This window comes from Neopelma chrysocephalum, unplaced genomic scaffold (assembly GCF_003984885.1).
Source record: "Neopelma chrysocephalum unplaced genomic scaffold, ASM398488v2 Primary Assembly neopelma1_25, whole genome shotgun sequence".
NCBI classification, from domain to species: domain Eukaryota; kingdom Metazoa; phylum Chordata; class Aves; order Passeriformes; family Pipridae; genus Neopelma; species Neopelma chrysocephalum.
This window is the reverse complement of record NW_020897694.1, coordinates 8,241,163-8,246,748: the sequence shown is the minus strand read 5'-3', so window position 1 is coordinate 8,246,748 and position 5,586 is coordinate 8,241,163.

The following is a 5,586-nucleotide window of genomic DNA, read 5'->3' as shown; positions in this document are numbered from 1 at the left end:
TTGATCCTTTATGCTCTGGGACCCAGTCTTTCATCATGCAGAACCATGGCCTTGGATGGTATTCAGGCTGCATGAACTGGGCCCCACCCTCAGTATGATGAAGGGCTTCTTGTGTTCATGAAAGCCAGCCTGTTCTTCACCAGTGCATCATCTGGTCTAATAAAAAATATTACCTCTCACTGTAGGCATTGCCTCTTTTTCAAGCGCTTGACAGTTCAAAAGTTTCCCACTCTGAAAGAGCATCATGACATTTCTATATTCTGTCACCAGAACAGTGTGTGAGCAGAAAATGTTCATTATATAAATAAGACTCTATCACAGCAAGAAAACTTTTCCATGAAGGAACCTTCAACTGGATTGCTCCTACTATGTTTGCCTGGGTGGACAGCTGTGCCTCCATACACTCATCATGATTTCCAGGCAACTCTGTGAGTGTGAACGCTGTTCCAAAAATGAGACTTCTATCTCTGCCTGCAATACAAACACTACACCACTTTGTAAACCAATCTAATTAAGAAATGCATGATGGTGCTAGAGAGAAAGTTGAACTGCTTTTGCAAGATTTGTTTAATTAAATCAATTCAGTGCTGCCAATGCTGAAAAGCAGAAGTTAATAAAATAACCTTGGCCCAGCTTGGTTCATGTCACATTTGAAAGGACAGAGGATGTCTAAATAGCAGAACTTCTGTTTAAAAATGGAAGGGTGGAAGTAAGTGAATGTCTAGTCATCTGTTTCAAAGATGCTGAACTACAAACATCTGCATTTCCATCAACACTGTTAACAGTGATGAAATGTACCATCTGTAAGTACTTTTTCATATTCTGTGAACTCAAAATGCTTGGGGGAAAAAAGAAACTTTTCTGTTGAACTGATATACATTTTGTGTACTTTTCCATGTAGATAATGACGTAAAAGTTTGATGACAGAGGCAAGCACAAGTATCTTGAAGCAACTGAAAATATTTTGTAATGTGATGTCACTTGTCTTGCTTCTGCTGCTCAATCACTCAGCAGGAATTTTTTTTTCCATGATATTTTCATACATTTTATTTCATTTTCACAACAGCAGATGTCAATGGGACTTATCTTAGAAATTAATCTTTTAAGCAGCAGTCCTGCAGGCTAAGGAAATGGCATAAGAAGACACTACAGAATGCTCTTCAGTATTACCATATGAAAGCCTCTGAGGGTCTGTCTCTGACAAATGGACCTTTCTCAGCAGCAGCTCTAACATTTCTCAGGGTAAGACATCCTGTGAAAATACTCAGTTCTTCCAGGACCTTGTCTGGCAACTGCTTCTCACCAGAACAGATAAAGCATCACTTCCTCAACATGCAGCTCTCCAATGCAGTGATCACACAGCTAAGACTTCAGTAGTTAAACTTGTGGTTCTGTGAATAAAATGCTTATCACTTATCTGTTGAGTATTAAACATTTGAATCAAAAAGAGCCATGCTCACCCTTTTGTTCTGTTTAAATGAAGGAGAGACCTTAATGTAAATTTGGTGCATCAACTTCACATTTTCATTCCATTCACATAGTTTTCCCAGCAAAGACTGTAGGAAAAGAAGATGTGTCTATCAGGCGTGCCTACTTTAATGACTTGCAGTTACTGATCATGCTTGATCTTTTACTTTCCCTCTTTGCAATTTCAGTTCTCAGCATTTTTATTTTGGGTGCTTTGATGCATTATTTAATGCACATGAAATAATTTGCTACTGAAGTTTTGTCAAAAGAACAAATCCTTTCCTCATAATAAGCCATTCGGCCTCTGTGATGGGCAAAATGAAAAAGGAAAAACAATCTCTCTACAAGTTACTAGTCTAGTAATACAGCTGTAGCTCCTTGATCCATTTTATTTTATGACAAAACTGGTTTAACAGGCAACCAGACCCATATTTTGCCCTTGTCTGCTTTTTCTTCTCATTATACACATACACTTTCTCATTGGTATCAGTGCTATGGAGGGTGTACTGTACATTGGACTGCCAAATAATTAAATTTAATAATAACCTATAATAGGTCTTTTTTTTCCTTTTAATATATAGTCTGAATTAGAGTGGCACTGGCAACTGAAGGAGCAATAAACTGCACAGTAGATGTGGGAACACATAGCTATGAGACAAGATACCTGGCAGCAAGGATAAAAACTACTTAAGCCAGTTTTGCTATCCTAGAAAATATATGATATATCTACCTAGATGGGACATGGAGAAGTTTGATCCACCTTAACGGTATCTGTTCTCTCTCTCTTGGCATGGAATTTCATGCCAAGAAACTCCACTGTGTGGGTAAGCATTGCGTGTTTGACTCTCTACCTCATGTAAATTTACCAGTTATCTCTTAAATGTCTCCATTTCCTGTGTCTTTAACCTCTTGTGGGATTCACTCTTCTCCCTTTTTCTCCATGATCCACTCTTCCTCACACCCTGCTTCACTTCAGAAATTGCTATTCAAATCATGTTTCTATATGACTGAGGGTTTTTTAAAGTTGTACTCATGAGGAATAGTTGCATCCTGAGCTATGGGACAGGTTAAAAACAGAAATTAATTAAATATGAATGTATGAATGTACATATGGTATTTTACTGACTTTAAATACCATGTATAATCCTTGCCTCAACAGTTGTACTGGTACAGTTCACTATTAAAAACATCCAAAAGTGATGTTTTTTCAACTATTTCTGTTGTTCAGTTCATAGCTGTAAGGATTAGCCTTTTCCCAAGATACCAGATTTTCCCATATGCCTTGAAACGGACAATACTGGAAGCCCTTTACAGACTGATTTTAATGGAAAACTGCAAGGTCGTTCCATTTTTCTTTCTTTGACCTTCTGAGTCCAGCTCTACTCTTCCTGAGACCAGCTCCCCTCTGTTCTCTACTCTGCTCCAAGATCTCCAATGGTTAAAAGGATGAGTGGAAGGGCACTTGATTCTGTCTTCTACAGACAATCATTTCACTCATTATAGGGTCTTTAAAAAAGGCTTAATCTCATCTAAAACATGAGTATGTCTTAATTATGGCAGTTGCATAGTACCAGTAAAGCACAGTCAGAGTTGCTGAACAGGAATGACTAAAATGCCTACAGTCTCCTTGTCCTTCCAACTTGGGTGGAAGTTTCAACTCATAAACATCTAAGAAAAATTACTAGAATCAAATGCTGTTGCCACAGAAACTATGGTCTTTGGCTGTATTAGAATTTATTACCTATTTGTAATTAAATATCTACCTGGAAAACCCCCGAAACAGGATGTGCATTGCTCTGATGGAGTTGTGCCACAGCATCATAAGGTCTACCAGCACAGCGAGGCTATGGTATCTCACTCAGGAGCAGCGTGGCCAGCCACCCAGTGGGGTAGAAAGCTGAGGACACTGCCTCAAGCTGTAATCTTCTGCCAGGGCACCAGCACTCTCAGACATGTTTTGTATTTTGAGTGGATGCCTGTAATTCAGCATGTCTGTAATTCTTTAGAGGGTCAACTGACCACCAATTTCCTGGATGTACACTTGGCTTGGGATAGTTCTCCTATTCTTGTAATTATTTTAGTTTTACATGCAATTACTTGTATACTTCCTTCTTTTAGCATATTGCCTACATGTTTAACTTTAACTGGTAACTCTTTTCTGGAGAATTAGGAATACTGATTCTTCTCAAAAGGTAGAGTTTGGTTATTCTCCAACATTGTCCTTTAAATAAAAAAAAAAAAAGTATATACGCTAGCCTGGGTTTGCCTCTTCCTAAGCCAATGTGGGTGATTCTGATATTAGGGCAAGGTGCCAGTTTGGTGTGCCCTGGCCTTGTTGCGTTTCCACCTAATCAACTTTAAAAACAGTCTGACATTTCCTTCCTCATTTTCCTTGTGATTTTGTATCTGTCCAGTTTTCTGTTGGTGACATCTGCAAAAAACAGAGAGGCTTTTAATCGCATCCCAAGCAAGGGGTCTGACATAATACAAGAGTTCCAGGCAATGCATACATATATATATATATGTAAAGAATGCAGCAGAGAGAGGGAAAAAAAAGCACTAAACGGATGTGAAAATGCTACCATGCTTTTTTTGGTGTTGTGTTGCTTTCAGATATATTCTTTCCTGTAAAGATTTTGGAAAACTTTATGGGAATAAGGCACAAATTCCCTAGCACATTTTTTTGCCAGGCTATATTTTTTTGCCAACTACAAACAAATCTATAACCTTTTCCATCTTACTACCTGCTCTTTCCCCCATGAATGTGTCTCAAGAGTAGAATTTATTTTGACAAATAACCACTTGAAATTACCATTTTATAGCTGGGAATTTGAAACACACACCATAGGGTAACACAGAATCATAGAATAGTTAGTGTTGGAAGGGACCTTTAAAGGTCATCTAGTCCAACTCCCCCACAATGAAGGACATCTTCTACTAGATCAGGTTGCTAAGAACCCCATCCAGACTAAGTTCAGACACCAACTGCATATCTTGGCCAGCGGCTACTCCTAAGTTTCCACAGCCCAAATCCACTAACCTATTTACTGGCTAAGTCATCATCTGTGCTTAAAAAGGGAGGTAATTACTTCAGAGCATCTGAAAGCCCCACTTACAGCTGCAGCAGTTTTGTATTCTATTTACTGCTTCAACTTATTTCTGCATGGTAGCATCTGGACTCTACCTCCTTTCTACTTCCTCATGGTTTGCAATTTCCTAAGTTCCTGCACATATTTTTTGCATTTTATGGACAATCAGCAATTTTTTAGCTCCACAAATCCAGCTCAGCATTCCTTCACTTTATTTTTAGCCCAAACCGGCTACTAATAACTACAGTTGCTAGTTTTGAGCCTGCTAGGCAGCTGACTCATGGACTAGATGGCTCAATTCCTTTCCAAAAGCTCAGTGAGAATGGACCTGTAATTTCTAATATAACAGCTGATTGCAAATCCTCAGATAAAGCTGATTCTTGAGGTGTGTCTATTCGTGTTGCCCATTGGCCTCAGCAGGCCTCACCGACTGAGAAAACACCCTCCATTCACCCTCAGTTGACTTGTCTTGGGTTTGTTTGGTTTTAGAATATAATAGAATAGACATTCCATTTGGAAAGAACCTATGACAATCCTCTAGTCCAACTGCCTAATTGAGGGCTGGCCGAGTTAAAGCACGTTGATAAAGGCACTGTCCAAATGCCTCTTAAACCCAGACAGCCTTAGGGCATTGACCATCTCTCTAGGAAGCCCGCTCAGGAAAAAAAAATGCTTTCCAGTGTCCAGTGTAAACTTCAGGAACAACTTTGAACCATTCCCACACATCCTGTCGCTGGGTACCAAAAAGAAGAATTACACTCTCTCCCTCTCCACTTCCCCTCCTCAGGAAGTTGCAGAGAGCAACGAGGTCACCCCTCAGCCTCCTTTACTCCAAACCAGACAAGAACACAGCTAAGAGCCGCCCTTCGAAAATACTTTTTGTTGTGTAGATTTGTTCGGAGTTGTTCGGTTTGGGCTCCGCCTCGGGAGGGAGGGCAGACAGAGAGAGGGAGGGAGGGGAGGCGGGCCGGCGGGCCGAGGGTGGGAGGGACGGCGAGCGGGCAGGCTGCGGCGGTGGCATCGACAGCAT